We start from the raw sequence: 19,166 nt of genomic DNA on the forward strand, positions 1-19,166 counted from the left end.
TTCTGTTGCTTCTTTGTCATATGGTACTTTGTTATACAAATTTTGCTGAAAGCAATATCTTTAGGATTCCATAGGCACTAGGAAAGCCAGTTGTTATGATTTTATGTTCCCCTCTTTGAGTTTATTGATTCTGTAACATATTCATTAACTCTTCTTTTACTTGTTCAATTATGTTTCTAAGTGAAATCTACTTTAGTAAAATTTTTTTGTAAATTATAGGAAAAAATGTTTCCCAATGCATAATAAATGAAGTCTATATATTAAAAACAAAACCTTGACTAGGTTATGTTGGAAAAAAAATAAGCTACTTTGGAACTATATATGGCCAATGTCCCTTGTGTACCATCCATCTAAGTTATAAGAACAGAAGTAGGTAAGATTGTGAATTACCTGGAGTTGGAGGGATCAGGGTGATAAGAAAAGGGAGGAATGTGGATGGTGGTGGACTAATATTTGTGTGTGTGTGCGTGCGTATGTGTGTGTGTTTCGTTGTTTTTACTATGATAGGTCTGTAGATTGGCTTTTCAAATAATTTTTGTATGAAAATTCCTCATTATTAGGTATGTTTCTATACATGCAAGAGGAATAGCTGATAGGAGAAGAAAAATAAAGAGCTGACAGATGAAACAGGGTATATATTACGGATCTCAGAGGCAAGATGACTCTAGATGTCCCAGAAGTACTGGCTATCATTAAGTATGTAAGAAACCTTAGAAATAAAGCCAAAAGAATTATAGATGGAGGATTGATAGCTATTATTTTACTCCTCTTAAATTTCATGTTATGTATGAATATCAGTGACTATGTGGTTAGACATAATTCAGTGCAGTTACTTAGTTATCTCAAGGTCAAAGCTTTGACCATCTTGAGTTCAAGGTTATTACTGCTAGCTTTAATGATAATGAAATTATTGTAATAATTCGAATAACTACCAATTATCTACTGTTTCCTTTGTCCAGGCACTATGCTTTACACCCATGTTTTCCTTTAATATGTTCATAATAATCTGAAGTAGACATTCTTATCTGTGCTTTATACGTGAAGAATTAGTAAGTGGTGGGCCTGATGACACTAAAAGCATTGACCCTCTACATCAAATTAACAAGAGCACACAACAGGAGAATTACTTGGTACCAGCTTTTTGTCAATGTCAGTGAAGTTCTGACAGGCTGCAAATGTGAAAGTGTAAGGAATAAACATGCATCCTTAGATTAAGGGATAATAATAGACAGAAAAAAAAGATTAAACTAGAATTCAGGTTTTTTTTTTTTTTTTTTTTTTTGGCTGCACTGCATGGCTTGCGGGATCTTAGTTCCCTGACCAGGGATGGAGCCTATGCCCCCTGCAGTGGAAGCGTGGAGCTCTAACCACTGGGCCGCCAGGGAATTCCCTTGAATTTAGGAATTTCTAAACATCATTGTTCTGACATTTCAGTTTAAAACTGTTTTCTTATGACCTCTAAGTAGTTATTAATATTTTTGCTATATTAATAATTATAAATTTTATCTGAGTTTTAATCTCCTCCTCTTAAAAGAAAGATTTCAATGATGTCTACCAAGGACAATAAATATTATCTACCAAGATTTTATCTACTAAGGAGCATAATAGTATATTTTCATGATAACTTACCTCAAAATATAATCAATCTTGAAGTTTAGTATAAACTTTTAAAGTTTAGCATGAAGATTTTTTTAAGTTTTTGTCTGATAAGTTGCTGAGTGCCATGTGGTCTCTAGTTTTAAAAGATCTCCCACAGTAGGGAGCACCAACAGGGACAAAATGTCATTTGGTCACACTTGCTTTCTGCTTGTTTACTATACTTTTATTTCTGCTTAATCTGGTTTCTCTTATTTTCCTGACCAGATCCCGATGATATCACATATTGTTAGTAATAATTATTCATCAAATTAATACCTATGACTCTTTTTTTCAGCATAAATTTACAAAAAAACTTTTGGTCCAAATAAGAGATCCTAACATTATTTGTCCAAGATAGGCTCTGGGAACATCTTCCTTTTTGTTGGCCCATTTCTCTGTTGTAGAGTCTGGAAAAGGGCTTTTTCAGAAAGTATGTTGCCCTCATATAGCAATCCATGGATAGGGTACCATAAAACTAGGCCTCGTTAGTCACAACGTATCCGGCAACATGGTCTACTTACTATTTGTAGCTTTACCTTCATAGAAGTGTCCCAAACACTTTTTTTTTTAAGGACTGGAGCTTTATTTTTTTTCAGAATATGTAGGTATAATTCATACTTGACTAAAGTATTTGGCTTTGTGTTATTAGAAATTATAGCAAATCATTCATTACATAGAAAAAGATATTTTTATATATGTAGCCTAATGATGTTGTTTCTACCTGGTCCACTTGACATTCCTTGACCTTTATTATCATGATGCACCCGTTTAGAGCACCTACGTTCACGGGCATTTTTTTTTTTTTTTTTTTTTTTTGCGGTACGCGGGCCTCCCGGTGTTGTGGCCTCTCCCGTTGCGGAGCAACAGGCTCCGGACGCGCAGGCTCAGCGGCCATGGCTCACGGGCCCAGCCGCTCCGCGGCATGTGGGATCTTCCCGGACCGGGTCACGAACCCGTGTCCCCTGCATCGGCAGGCGGACTCTCAACCACTGCGCCACCAGGGAAGCCCCGTTCACGGGCATTTTAACTTCACCGTGCAACTCAGTGGTTAAGTGCACATAATGGTATTGCTTGCCAAATTCATACGTGACCCCAATAAAAATTGGGAGTAGGTATCATCTTACATTTCATGGTATAGATCCAAGAGTAAAATGAATATGAGGCTGAGTTGGGACAAAGTCCTACTTATTGCAGATAATTCCATTGAGTGATGAGTTTGACCTATCACATGAGAATTTTGGAACACAGACAGAATCAAAAAATTCAGGACAGTTGCTAGAGTACGTTTGCAAAAAATAGACTTAAAAGTATGTGTTTTGAACTCATGGTTTCTTCAAGGTACTTATATTTGAGATAGAGATTGCTAATAAAAACGATTTATGCTTAATATACCACCTTGTGGAGTTTAGTTTTTGATTCAAATATAAGATTAGAAGGGAGCTGAAGAGATGGTTTGGTTCAGACCATCATCTCCAGGCAGGTCTCTTTCAACACATAGAAACTACTACTGAAAAAAAAAGAGAAGAAAGAAGTGTCTGCAGTGCAAGGTTTGCTGTGACATTGCTATGGCATTATAATGGATTTGGGGAATTTGAGATTCACTCTACTGATATGCGATATACCCACGTATGACCAGGCACAAATATTATTAATTGAGTTACAGTAAGCTCAGGAGAAAAATGTTAGCTGCTGGCAGGAGTATCATTTACGTGTATAGTATTTTACCCAAAACCATTCTAATACAATTAAAAACTAAATTATTGCAAATGAATAAGAAGCAATACAATAAACAGAACCACATAACCTACTTGACTTTTGTTTAGCATAAATTTAAGCATTTTTCTTTCTTTTTTAAAAGACTTTTATTGGAGTATAGTTGATTTACAATTTGTGTTAGTTTCAGGTGTGCAGCGAAGTGAATCTGTTATACACATATTCACTCTTTTTTAGATTCTTTTCTCATATAGGCCATTACAAAGTAGTGAATAGAGTTCCCTGTGCTATACAGTAGGTCCTTATTAGTTATCTGTTGTATATATAGTAGCATGTATATGTCAATCCCAATCTCCCAATTTATCCCTCCCCCCTTACCCCCTGGTAAACATAAGTTCGTTTTCTGCAACTGTAACTCTGTCTCTGTTTTGTAGATAAGTTCATTTGTACCCTTTTTCTAGATTCCACGTATAATCGATATCATATGTTATTTGTCTTTCTCTGTCTAAGCATTTTTCTTTTGCTTATGATTCCTAATTGCTGTCTTCCTTTTCCTTCCCCTCTAATTCTCAATATATTTTGTTATACTCACACCCTTTTTACATCTTTGATTAAGACAGTTTTACCATTGCTAATTGAGTCCTTTGATACGCTTAAAGAAATGCTAGACAAAACACAATCTCTCCAGGAAATTCCTAAACTCTAACCTTTCAGGGTCATAGAGAGCAGTTTGTTGTTTTGGAAAGTGACCTCAGTTCAACTCTTCTCCAAACAAACCTTGGGATGTTATCTGTGTATTGTCTCAGGAGACTGCACTGCTAATCCATAGAGATCGATAGTGGCGTGCTTTATCACATTGTAACTTTCTGTGAATGACATTCATAGGGAAGGGAATACATGCATCACGTAGAAATGACTCAGAGATTCTGTGGACTTTCTAAAAATGCTACGATGATCAATAGAAATCTGTAAGAAAACATAAAAATGAAGTATCAAACTCCAGTTGATAAAGCTAACATTTTAAACTTTAAATTTCTAATTAAATCTAGATATTTACTATACTCACATTCATTAATTAATATGGCCTTCAGGTAGCTATTCTAGAAAGACAGAAGTTGCAGAAAAATCTTTCAGTGTTTTAAATTGAGAAGATGTGTTAGAATATCTTAAAATTGCAGAATGATTTCAGTGCCATTGAATATTTTTATAACAATATTTAATTTTAGAAGTCAACTTGCAAAGTAAATTTTTAAAAATTTCACATGGCATCAGATAGGCTATGTGAGAAAAATTTGATGTTTTATTTCCTTCCGTGTGAACTTAAGTGACATAGTCACTCATAAAATCAATGTGGTTTATTGGGGTTGAGGGAAAAGCTACAGTCAATTCTAGGAGTGTGTTAAGAAAACATTGTAGCTTCTATCTATCTGTGCTACAAAGGAACTTCACGAAGGTGCTTGCTGTTTTATGTACCATTTTTTCTCCCAAAGGCCCAAACATGAAGATCTCAATATGGCCCCAGCTGTAAAAGCACATCTGCCAGTTTAAGTTAGATTGACAGCTTCCGATAATCAAGGAGCAGGTTTCAAGCCTCCAGACTCCTTCCACACATAGTAGCCAAAAAAGTCCCATTCCAAATTCAGTTTATCCTCAACAATTAAGGTTTGAATCAGTATCTAAAAGTTTAAGATCACTTTATCTAATATATTGTTGGTGCATAATTTCAACATATATTTATTTCTATTAAATTGTTTTCTCCTTTGTGCACTGTGATTTGCTTTCAATTTATCAATTATAATTTGCATTTAGACAATTTTCCGCTAACTCATCAAGTTATAATATCATTTGGAATGTGATGAAGTTTGATCATTGTTACCCATAGTAATTTTGTTTGCTATCAAAGAAAACTTGAGTTATGTAATTTACATTTTCAGTTCAGCATGCTGCCATATGGCAAACACATAGATGTGCCAAAGACACGATGATGTAATGTGTATTTTTTGTAAACCACAGTATACATTTGCACCCCGCAAAGCAGCTTTGTAATCCAGAAATAAATTCTCTAAAATTAGACACCAGGAGCCAGAACCGTCGGACAGTTTCCCAGAAGCAGTTTCCAGATGACCCTGCCCCCTGCAGGCCCTTACCACTACTCCTGTATTATTCATGAAGCATTAGTGAAATCAAACTGTGCTACTCTGGGATCGGTCAGCAGCACACAATGACAAAGCTGTACTTTACTGGGCCTTATTAGATACCCACATCTACGAAAAGCAGTGTTGGTGGAAGAATCCTAAAGGCAGGCTGACTTGCATAACTCAATCGTGTTTAGATTTAATACCACAAAGCAATGCAGTGTGACTAAAATGAACTATAGCTGTTTTTAGCAGTAAATTCTATTGAAGACACTCTTTTTTTTAAAATGTGGTAAGACATTTTCTTATTTTGCTAAATAAAGATTAAAGCACCTTTTGAATCTTCTGTTCTTTGAATTATCATCCTGTTTTTTTAGTTTCCTTTTATTTTTGTCTCTTTGAATGAATACAATGTACTTCATCTGTGTTTCCTACCTCTTGGTGTAGCACCACTCTCAAATGGTAATGACTTTATTTTTTCTCAAAAAAATTTTTTTCAGGAATAAGAATATTCTTTACTTTTTCTTTTTGGGAATTATAATCCTTGATAGGACAAACAGAGCTTAAAATTTAAGAATTTCACTAAAGGAACTTAGTTTTTTATCAAAACATCACTGAACCAAATTATCTTTTGAGGCAGAGGTTTTCAGTTATATTATTGACACACTACTGTATTGAGATCAGTAGTGAAGGGCAATGCAAGTAATTTCTTACTAATAATAATGGATGTCATTTTGTGAATTGGTTTCCAGTCGTTACCATAATGATGGCAGAGTTTTTCAAAAGCATTCCAGAGTGTGTTTCAGTTGAGAGAGGGAGGGTACCATTAGTGTAAGTGTGCTAGGAATTGTGCATTGCACTGAAACCATCTTATCTCCATTGGAGGCTAGAGTGAGTAACCAGCACGGTACACCATGAATAGTGGATAAAGTTGTGAATTATTGTGGTGCTTTTGAGATACCATTTTGTAACTTATACTGCTTTAAAAAAAATTTATTCAAGGGTAAAATGTTGATAAAGGAGAAGACATAGAGAGATGAACAAACAGGAGTAATATCAAAGTGTCTAGGGTGTTACCACAAAATCTCTGTGCATACTAGGGTGACTTAATAATTGAAGATTACAAATTGCTTTCAGTGACTGCTTGAATGATTCATCCTGGAATAAGTCGAAAAGAACATGGGGAACTTTGAACACTTATTATGAAAACTTAAATGCAGAAAAACATGGTAGTTATTTCATGTGAATTAGAGTGATACTAAGAATGATGGCAATAATCACTAAGTCAAATGAAAAGTAATGATGTAGTTCAGTGTTTAATATTTCTATTCGTATTCATACATGTTAAAAATCTCTAAAATCTAAATTTTCTTATGCAGAGAACAAAACATAAGCTACTTTTTTTTCTTTATGCGGTATGCAGCCCTCTCACTGTTGTGGCCTCTCCCGCTGCAGAGCACAGGCTCTGGACACACAGCTCAGTGGCCATGGCTCACGGGCCCAGCCGCTCTGCGGCATGTGGGATCCTCCAGGACCGGGGCACGAACCCGTGTCCCCTGCATCAGCAGGCGGACTCTCAACCACTGCGCTACCAGGGAAGCCCAAGCTACTTATTTTTATTTTGCAAAAGTTGGACTTGCTTACTTTATTAGTGCTAACTGTGAAGTAAAGGCCTGAATGAAATTATTTTATTTATTTTTAACTTTCAGCATGGAAAATGCCAAACATATACAAAAAAAATACAGACTAGAGTAATGAAGACACATGTATTCTTCAAAACTATCCATCTGTAGCCAGTCTTGTTTTATCAATTCTACCAGTCATTTCCCCACAACCATATTATTTAAAGCAAATCCCAGATTATATCATCGCATCCATAAATATTTCCATATGCAGCCCTAAAATATAAGAATTATTTTCTCATGCTATCACAATGCAATTAATTTACCTAGAATGTATAATAATTACTTCTTATGACATTTCAGGTCGATGTTCAAATTTCCAATGACCTCATGAATATAGTAATTTTTCCACATTTGATTGGAGAATATTTCAAATACTGTCAGTATTTCATAATGGCTCAAATGTCTCTTAAGACTCTTTTAATCTATTAGTTCTCTTTCATCTTTCTCTCTCTCGACTTTTTTTCCCCTTTATCACGTGCAATTTATTGTTGGAAAAGCCAGGAGTTTATCCTGCAAAGCTTTCTACAGTCTGAGCATTGCTGGTTTGATCCCTGTGCTGTAGTTTAACAGTCCTCTGATCTAGAGAGGTGATCATACTTAGATTTGTTTTTCTTTCATAAGACCAGCTTCATGAGTGGTAATGTGATTTTTCAAGAGGCCCATGGTACATATAAGTCTCTTATTTTGTGATGTTAGAAACATTTATGCTCAATGCCAAGATCTTTCAGTATGTATTAATGTTGCATGAGGCTATTTTCCTTCTATTACTCCTTCACTTATTAATTGGAATACTTCTAAAAATAGAAACTTCAGCATATCTGTTATTTGGTTATTGGTGGCACAGTATGTATAGGAGAGGCTGGATAAATGTTTGATTATATCCCTTTATGTACTAGATATTCAAAAGAATGACTTAGTTCCCTGTCATCTGGAGGGGACTAGTTAGTTTTGTTTGTTCTGTGTTGCTTTAGATCACTTATAAACATTTGAATATGTGTTTAATTTTTTATCTGTTTATACTCAAATTTCCTATAATGGGCCAGGGGAGCCTCTTCAGGATGGTTGCTGAGGCCTTTTGGCATATAGCCCTTTCAATCTTTTATAATTTTCTTGATAACTGTTCTGAAATATGTCCTAGTGTTTACTTAACCATCTCTTGACTAAGACCCGGAATCAGCCTTTTTTTTTTTTTCAAGAATCCATAGTTCCTTTTAGTAAAAACGGATCTTAGAACTTTGGTATTACACCTGGGTGATAACCAGGGCTGCTTGATGTCGAGTGGGTCATTGTTTCTAGACTTTTTCAGTTGCGGGAGCTAGGAAATATAATTTTAAGATAAACTACATCAGTAGTGTATATTGATACTTGCAATTCAAAACCAAGACCATGGGAGTTTTGTTTAACCCCTTCTGTTTTGCGTGTTTTTCTTCTTTTTCCCAAACAGAGGATTCTAATTCTCAATAATACTTGATAGTTTATCCTTGTTGTACCACATAATTACTCACCTTTTTTACTCTGCAATGTATGTACAAAAATCTCATAGTAACAATACCAGCACCACTTGCAAAAATTGATTACTGAAAATAGTTTAAGGTTTGTTTTTTTAAAAAATATTTATTTATTTATTTGGCTGCGCCGGGTCTTAGCTGCGGCTGCCGAATATAGTTCCCTGACCACGGATCAAACCCCAGCCCCCTGTATTGGGCATGCAGGCTTTCTCTAGCTGCAGTGAACCAGGGCTACTCTTCGCTGCGGTGCCTGGGCTTCTCACTGTGGTGGCTTCTCTTGTTGCGGAGCACAGGCTCTAGGTGCGCGGGCTTCAGTAGTTGTGGTTCGCAGGTTCTAGAGCGCAAGCTCAGTAGTTGTGGCGCACGGGCTTAGTTGCTCCGTGGCATGTGGGATCTTCCCGGACCAGGGCTTGAACCCGTGTCCCCTGCATTGGCAGGCAGATTCATAACCACTGCGCCACCAGGGAAGTCCCCCCAGTTTTGGGGTTTTTTTTATCTTTACATTATATCCCTTTGGTAATGTCTAGGCAGACGGTTGTGTTTTAATATCATTTATTATCACTCTACCATCAACCAAATATGTATTTAGTTTTCTTTATTCCATTTTATTTTAAATTGTTTTAGAGATTGTTTTTGTTTAATTGTCATATGGTTTTGTAAAAAATTTTGTATTTTTACAAAGTCAAGTCTGTAAAACAAGATATGGTCAAAAAGTCTAGCGTCTCACCCTGTCATATCTACCCTATTCCTTGCCTCCAGCTTTAGCTAAACATTTAAAAAAGTTATCTAAGGACTTCCCTGGTGACACAGTGGTTACGAATCTGCCTGCCAATGCAGGGGACACGGGTTCAAGCCCTGGTCCGGGAAGATTCCCACATGCCGTGGAGCAGCTAAGCCCGTGTGCCACAACTACTAAGCCTGCACTCTAGAGCCCACGAGCCACAACTACCGAGCCCGCTGCTGCAACTACTGAAGCCCACGTGCCTAGAGCCCGTGCTCAGCAGCAAGAGAAGCCTCCACAATGAGAAGCCCGCGCACCGCAACAAAGAGTAGCCCCCGCTCGCCACAAGTAGAGAAAGCCCACGTGCAGCAACGAAGACCCAACACAGCCAAAAAAAAAAAGTTATCTATCCCTTCATTATTTGTTTGATTAAAAATACAGACACATATACAATCATGTTTTCTCCTTACTCATATAAATGGTAGCTTATTATTATATATCCATTTCTCTATTGTTTCCTTATTGCAATCATCCCCACAGGGTTATTCCTTATGAAGCTACATAATACATACTTTATTCACTCTCCTGCTGATGGACTGGTGGATTGTTGCCATCTCCGGCTGTTAAAATTAGTCATTTAATAACTAGTCATGAATATAAAATTCTTCATATTTTGCAAGGTACTTCTGTGGTAGTTTTCCAAAACAGAATCGTTGAGTCAAAAGATTCATACATATATAATTTTTTAATGTCTTAGATCCATTTGCATTTTTATTGCGAACTAGCTGATCATTATTCTAGTTCATTGTTCTAAAAACATTGATCTTTTTCTCTTATCAGAGAATCTTTATATATTAGGCATATTAACATTGTGTCTGTGATATACATTGCAAAATTTTTTCTGTCTTATATTTGTCTTTTTATTTCATGTATGATTGTATTTGGCATGCCAAGATTTTTAAACACTATCATTTTTATAATATCGACTTATGTATCTTTATTGTTAATTGATTTTAAGTCATACATAGGCCATTCACAAGTTACAGAAAGTTTTGCATGTGTAGTTACTCCTGCTGTATTTTAAGTTGTATTTTTTTAACGTGTAATTATTTTATCAACTTGGAATTAATTTTGGTGCATGATGTCAGGAATTGATCCAACTTTTCCTTTTTTCAAAAGACTCAAGATTTATTTTTAGAAGTCAGTCAAAGACAATCTACAGTTCTCTCAAAATATAAAACAGTCACTCTTTGATCCTCTGTTTTAAAGACTATTAGTCATTGACCATACTAGGTCAGAGACTAAATTCTTTTTTTTTTTCAAATCCTTTGGAAGATGAATTATATAGTATCAATTTATTGGATTGGCTTAAATTTTTTACTTTACTCTGAAGTGTATATAATGACTTTTAAGATTACCCAGCAGCATTATGTAACATTCTTGATCTTCTTTTGTCCTTATAGCCAGGAGTTAGCATTCATAACATATTCTTCTGTAGTTTACAGCCAACTACAGACATACTTAAAGGAAAATTCCACCTCCTTCATGAACTCATGCCATTTACTTGTATGGTACAAAATCACCCTGTAAACATTTTGCACAATGGTCTGCATTTTGGAGGCAACTAAATAAAGTGCCAAGGGAATCATCATTTTTATTATTCCTTCCAACAACACATATTCACAGTCAATTAGTACAGGAAAATTATGATCCTCCCCTTATGCATATTAGATGAGTGCTTCTTCTGTGTGCCAAATGGCACTGGGTCTGTGGGGCACGCAGGGCGTTTGTAAGACTGGATGCCTTTGTCTCACTCTCCTCACTGTCCCATTCAGTGGTGGGGACAGAATGAAACTGTCCTATGCAAGCGAGAGGGCTGATCCTGAGGTATGTACGGGTCCAGTGGGACCACAACTAAGGTGTTGCATTCTACTCAGGAGAGTTCCTATAAACGACAAGACTAATAGCTGTATTTATTGAGCACTTAACATATTCTCAGCACTAAGCCAATCAATTCACATGTGTTTCTCAATTAATCTTTAAAACCGCTCTGTAATGTAACATATTCTACATGAAGAAGCTTTTCTCAGACCAGCTATATATATTGCCAAAGATTGTAGAGTAAGTAATGTGCCTAGAATGTAAATTTAGAACTATTTGAGTTGAGCCTGGGCTTTTAACCACCCTGCTGAATTTTCCAGGATCGTATCACTAAAACTGAGCCCCAGCTAAAATGCGGAGTGTTTGCGAAGAATCCAATGCAAAAACAAAATATAAACACCAATCAAAAGTGAGTAAGGGTACAAATGAGAGAAGCAAAGTCAAGTGTTGGAGGGCAGTGGCCTCATGGTAGGTACTGATCCAGGAAGACATTGGTTACCCACTTTGGGTGACTCAAGAAGTCAAGTGTTGGAGGGCAGTGGCCTCTTGGTAGGTACTGATCCAGGAAGACATTGGTTACCCACTTTGGGTGACTCAGGAAGCACTGGGGGACCCATAACTCAATATCTGATGATTTGGAGCTTGATTTGTAAGGGTAGGCTCTTGCATTTACATAAAAGTTTAGTTTGGACATATTTTCAGGTTTAGTTGGGACTTTCCCCAGGTGTTTTTAACGGGGGAGAGTGAGATAATATTCATTTAAAATAGGGAAAGATTGAGGTCTATCCATGTTTGAATATGTTTAACCCCTATTTTTATTCAGTTATTTTTATTTGAAAAAAATACTTATTTCTGAAAGTAAATGTTTCAGTTCAAGAATGAGGTGACCCTAAAGGTTGTTATGAAATTATTCTGCATGATAAAGCAGAAATTTGTATGTGCCATAGTGAGTGAACTATTCTATATCATGGAACCCCTTATGTAGTGACCACAAATGCCATTCTTTGCCTTCTTCCACAGTATTTTGTTTTAAGTTTCTTAGTACTCTTGGTGTGGCTTCAGAAATTCTCTGCAGTGTGTCATAAAGTGAGTTCTGAAAGTAACTTGTAATTTATGAAAAGTTGGCCATTGATTATTCATAAGAAATACATCATTTTTCCTGTTGAGCAGCCTAGATTTGAAAAACTCACAGAAGTTTAGAAAAAAAAAAAAACAGAAAAAGCTTAATTAGTTGTAAATAAAAATTTTTTGGCTAAAAGGTGACTTAAAACTTTTTAAAAATGATATGTATTTAGGAGCAAATGTTAACTTAAACATCAAGAAGCAAAGGAGGTTTTGGGGAACACCCACATTAATATGATGAAAAACATTTGGAATGGTGTGTTGAAGAAGGAATACAAATGTAAAACACATAATCTGTATTCAGGGAAATGAGGATCAGAAGTCCTGCACCAATTCCCTGACTTTACTAAAAAGTTGTGTCCTATTCTTCTATCTGATTCTTCTTGGGGCTACTATACCACTGAACTATTTCCATGTCTAGAAATTATTCAGTGAAATAGTGCTTTCTGCTTGAAACAGTTTTTCCACAATGCCTGAAGTTACTTAATACATCTTGATCACAAGGAAAAATGCCATGTTTAGCAGTTTTGATTTTGTTTTGTAGTTATTATTTTCTTTATGGCTTCAAAAATTTTTAATATCTTATTTCGGTATGGAAAGCCTTCTGAAGTAATTCTAGAGAATTCATTTACCAATATTCTATATCTAAGAGAGATTTTTACTGTAACGTCCTTGAAAAGAATGTCTATAGAAAATTATTCACTATATAGTTCCAGTTCATTTAAATTTAGAGTAATGGAAAAATTATATAGTAGATAAAATCTTCCTTTGAATAAACAGAGAGAGAAGTAATTACCTTATCTATCAAAAAAAAGTAAATTCCATTTTTTTCACCAGCAACCACACACATAAATGACTAAAATTTCTGTGGTGGATTGAGAGAGAGTAACTGAAAAATGGAAACTAACGCATTTATTTGGTCAAGCCAGAGGAGAACAAACTCCCCCAGGTCCTTGACGCCGTTTGAGTTCATTCAAAATGGTCTTCAAATAGTAATGGAAATGGTATGTGTCTCAAAGGACACTTAAACTGTCATATCTAAAGTGGTGAGGAATGAGTTATGAAGTGAGTTCAAATATTCAATTGTTTGGTCAGAATGGTGAAATTAGACAGGAACAGTTTTCTCTATTGACTAGTATTTGTTACTTTTTAAGATGTATTTTAGTAATGATGCTCACATTTGTTATTTTAATATGTCTTATTATGAGAAAGAAAAATATACTAAAATGTATAAAGATTTTATAGGTAAAAATACAAATGACACAAACTGATGGATTAAATAAGGTCCCAGGGTTTTAAATAACTGGTAACACTCAGTGTCCACAAAAGTATGAGAGACAAAACATTCTCTATTCTTGATGCTGAGATAACAAAAGTTGTAACTAATGTAGTATTTTCAGAAGTCATTTTTAAGCTACCCTACTTATTTCTGACAGTACGATCCAGCCATTCTACTTCTAAAAATTTATCCTCATTTTACCTCATACAGGTGTGAAAAGATGTATATACAAATATATTCACTTAAATTTTGTAATACACAGAAAAGAAAAAGAAAGGAAAAAATAGCCCACATTTTACCAGAGGTGGCTTTATAAATTTAGGTTTATCATGCAATTAAATGCTATGTAGCCATTGAGTATAAGCTAGATCTACCTATTTTAATATGGAGAGAGGGATAAGACACATTATTGAGTGACAGAAAACACTTTCATATCTGTAGTGAGAATATAAAATATTACACGAATTATCTTTGAAAATGGGATTTGCATGTGAGTGTGTGTGTGTTTATGTGTGTATTTGTGTTGGGAAAAGCATCTTATACATAAATGTGCGTGGTTTGGATTTTTATGATAAATTTCATTGCCCAATAATCCTTTTAGGAATTTGAATTTTTCTTTAAGATTTTCATCTGCACATTATTGAAATAATTTCCATCTGGTAGCAGCACGCTTCAGTTATAGATACTGTGTCAGAAATGAAATTTAAAAATGAAGTAAAGCTCATTTATGCTAAACTGAGAAAACTAAAGTGATAAATTTAAAAACACAGATCAAAGAGCAGAGTTTTAATGCATTTACTTACCGTGCCATATAATAAAAGAAACCGTATGCTAAGGAGAGTGGAATCAGGCTCATTACAGTTCTTTGGTTTTGTAAAATTTAAACAAGTATCTTTCTGCACCATTTCTGTTTATCATCTCAAACAATGTAAGAAATATAGAAGGTTAACAGGGTAGATTAAGGATTATAGAGGTAAGAAAATCAGACATATGTTATTCTCACATATTGCATATATGTATTATAAGAGGTTTTACCATCTTCAGATTAATGCCATTTTTAGCATTATACACATTTTTTTAAAAACTGAAAATAATAACTTAGTTTTCATTGAAAGGCATTATTATAGGATTTGAACCAATTATTATAATTTATAATGATAATGCTTCAACTTAAACTCTTGACATCGAAGAGGTTCCGAAGGGGTTTAGTACTTACAATTTAGGATTCCAGAAAAATCCGAATCAGCTTTGTCCAAGGAATTGTCTACATAGGTCAGGTTGTGCAATGGTCCGAACCACAGGCACACAGACAGTGTCTGGGTTAAGATTTCAGGCTTTGGGGACAAGTGGCCAGAGGGCACATGCTAACTCAAACTCTAGCTTTTTCAGTTTTCATCGCTCATAAAATGAGATTTCAGTCTCTGTAGTCTTGTACTCTTCAGTATCATATGCTCTATGAATCTAGTTAGTCAATGCAAAATTGATAAGGAAGCAAATACCAATTAAATATGTAGGGAAAGCTTAATTGCTGTGTTCTGATTGTGCTAGGGACCAAGTCATGGAAAAATGCAGCCAAGCCAGAAAATGTAGGTATTCTACAGGCAGTTTGAATCAATGCAGAACACCGTATGTAAGGCAGTAGGAATGGTGGAGCCTGTGGCAGATACAGATCACGTCCAGCTGCTTGTTACCATATGGGAACGTGGATCCATATGGAAAGATTTTTTTCTGATCTTCAAGTCAAAGATTAGAAATGATTCACAAAATTTCCAAATGTTTAAAATATTGTGCTGGTTAAACAAAATTTGCCTGTGGGCTAAATCCAGGCTGTGACTTGCCCATCAGCAGCTCCTACTTCCAGGATTAGGTCTATGAAAACAACCAGAATTAGTGGTATAAAGTCATTTCTGTGTTTGGTGTGTTTGTGGTTTTGTAGATCACCTACCTCATGGGAATAAAATGAAATGAAACATAAACCTATTGATCACACTTAATGTCAGAAAGGAAAAGGAAAGAGAAAATTGTGGACTTAATTTTCTTGAAGCAACTACATATCTGAGAAAGTGGAAGATTACAGTTCAACCAATTTGCAGTACTGATTTTGTAGTCTCATACATGCTGTATGTTTGAAAGATGATCAGTTATATGTAATTTTTGTGTGTAATGATGGGACTCCATTACTAAGTAATACCTGTTTATCCTGGCTTGATGCTAACTCTCTAAATTACAATTCTCTCATCTAACTCCAGTTTTTTTCTTTGCAAAAAAAAGAATGACTTTTGAATTGTTTCATTTAAAGCAATAATTAAATGAAATATATGGCAAAGTGACAGGAAGCATGAAAAACAATAAGTAGCTGCAATGATTTGATCATATCCACTGTTGGTTGTAGCTAAAATGTATGGCAGTAACCCATGTGTTCTGCGTGTTCCCTTTTTTCACAAAAAGCCAGCATTTGGAGAGCCTTAATATGTTAAACTTACTGGACACACAGAACTTTATTTGGAAACACTGCTGTGCTTGCTGCAGTGGCAGACTTGAACAATGTCTGTTCAGATGTTGTGTCCTGAATATTCTTATTTATACTAAGCGCATATATATATGTATACATACATATATATATAATTTCAATCAAGTATATTGGCAAATACTTTCATATAAACTTAAAAACTAACAGAAAGATGAAGAATTTGGTAAAATTTTAGGCTTATTCCTCATGCCATACAAAGAGGGTCTTTTCAGCACTTAAAGAAATACTAATGATTTCAAGGTAAGATTTATAATAACACAGAGAGGAAAGGATTGTTGAAATTGTTTTGTTGATTTAATTAAATATAAACACTCATTCTCAGGTATTCACATGATGATGAATGGTACTTGAAATGATCCAAATTTCCTGTGTTCTTTAATGAAATTAGTCAAATGTTTGCCAAATTTTCTCCTATAGAAATAACAGTACGCGTGTATATCATCCAATTTATGTTAACGGTCCAATCTCAGATGCCTTTCATCTCTTCTTTTATGATCCCTGGTTGCTCACCTGCTGTCTGAGGGTGTGGTGTCCATGAAGACAAATGGGATCAATAGACTGATAACAGACACAGCCTCGTAGGGCCATAACCCAGGGAGTGAAGCAGCTACTCCAAATGTCTGAGTTTATATCGTACGGATAATACCAAGTCACTGGAAAAGCTGATTAAAGCTGTTTTTAGCACTTTTAGTTTTCTGATTTGTTTGTTTTTGTTTTGAGAATCTAACATACACCCAATGTTCTTAGTCTTACCTTCTGCTTCTGTAATCAGCAGAAGAATAGCTATAAGACTTCGTTCACCATGTGAAAGGAAAACATTGCTAAACTGCCCAAGCCAATGACCATCTGCAGCCTCTGAGAAACTGAGGCTGTATTTGTGATTGGAGCAGACAAGACACAGGAAAATGTGGTAACTTCCACATACAGCGGGAAGTGAGAGATGAGGAACACTGTCTGCCCGCTTTACTGCTGCATCCAAAGCCTGAGAACACATAAGTGCTCAGTCAATGTTTAATGTTAAATGTATGTTGTTAAATATACAGATTCCTAAAGACATACTTTTCTATGACACTTCGTTTTTCATAAACTAGAAGTTTCTCCTTATACAAATTACACATTTTCATTCTTAAAAGGACAGAGACGTATTAGGAAGTAAGGGCATTTTAAAAGATAGCTATTCTGGTTCGCCCATTAATAGTTTGTTATAACATTTGTTATACAAATTTAAATTGTAATAAACTCTGCTTGCATTAGTTACACAGGGCGCTAGTTAAGTAGCCACAGAAAAGTGTTACACTGAATTTACTGGGAACTTTCTGAATGACTACCATTTACCTAATCTTTTAAAAACAGCTTTTAAAAATTACATATATATACACATATCTACATATACATATATACACATATATTCATAATTTTAAATTATTCAAACATGTATTTGATGACTGTCATATGTGGAGAATGTAAGGTTTTGGAGAAGCTTTTGAAAGAAATATATTGTTCTACTTGTTTTTGGAACCACAGTGTTGGCTGATTATAACATTGATTATTAGGATTTTCTAGGAATCACTGATTATTAAGGTTTTAATATATATTAACATTATTAAGGATTTTTATTGATATACACTACCACATTTCCTCATCAGTTTTTTTTTTCAATTTGTTCTACATTATCTTGTTTTTTCCTTTTTTTTTTTTTTTTTGAGGCTAATTTGTCCAGTATAACTTCTTCCAGTATTGAGCCCTGTCTCACTGGCCCTGCCCAGCAGCCATGTGAAGGTGCAGGGGACGTGTATTGGTCCAGCCATTTCTTCACTCCCCCTGCTCTGAGCATACTCCTCCTTTATTCTTGCTTTAATGTTCTTGACCAAAAATAGGGTAGAATTATGTTTTATTTTTTAATATATCTTTTGTTCTAGTGCTCCATTTATAGACCTCTTTGTTGCATATTAAAAAAGGAAAACTACTGGTTTATGGACCTTTAACTTTTGAACCATTAACTTTGATATTTCTCCTTTGGCTTAAGTCCATAATTAAGTGTCATGTATCAGTATTACAGAGCAGTGCATTTATAATCAGTCCCCAAAAGCTTGCAACACTAGGCAACTTGAGCATTAATAAGCTTTGCTTAAAAAAGAAAAACAATTCTGTAATCTACTAAAGAATACGTTGGCACATCTTAAGAATGTTCTGAGAAATCCTAAAAATTTTTCCTGTAAATTTCTCCCATTAGCTGATTTTCTTCTAAAGTAATATACAATCAGGAAAAAAGTATGAGTATGCAACATTTTTATGAATAGAAGCCTCATAACGAATGGATCTATACTAAGCCTGTGTCTATAGGGCACCAGTTTAGAAGTTAGATCCCCCAAAGTACAGTCATATGGCATCTTAAGAAATAATTGAATTTCTAGTCAAAGTATAATATAGTGATGGTTTTTCCTTCTGAGAAGACTTTTCCTGTTAGTTTATCAATATATGTCAAGTTCATGAAGACAGACTAGAATTACAGTAGATTCGTTCTACACTGAACGCAGATCCTAGGTGGGACAATTTTTGATTTGTATCAAAAGATCAAGATGATTTATATATAACTCTGAAACTAGGAAACCTGTTTGTTTAAGTCCTATGTCATTTGGATATCTGTTTTATAGGTTATGCTTTATTTTTAAACATCATGTAACAGTCTGAGTATTTCGCCTAATTACTATAAGCTATAGTTACTGTTAGAATCTTTGAAAAGTCAGTCTTTTTTGTTGTATGTCATAAAAGGAAAGAAAATATTATTTTGATTTCTTCAGAGAAATATCGTATTCAAAATGTGATAAACTTCTACTGATATGTCAGCAAATGAAATACCTTTAAAGAATAAGTCTCTTCAAATAACAAACACAGTGTCAAGACCAAATAAATCATCTAAGCTGTATTGTATTGCCTCCCTTTCACTGGGACCT

The sequence above is a fragment of the Neophocaena asiaeorientalis genome, unplaced genomic scaffold (genome assembly GCF_003031525.2).
Source record: "Neophocaena asiaeorientalis asiaeorientalis breed wild unplaced genomic scaffold, Neophocaena_asiaeorientalis_V1.1 scaffold267, whole genome shotgun sequence".
Classification (NCBI taxonomy): domain Eukaryota; kingdom Metazoa; phylum Chordata; class Mammalia; order Artiodactyla; family Phocoenidae; genus Neophocaena; species Neophocaena asiaeorientalis.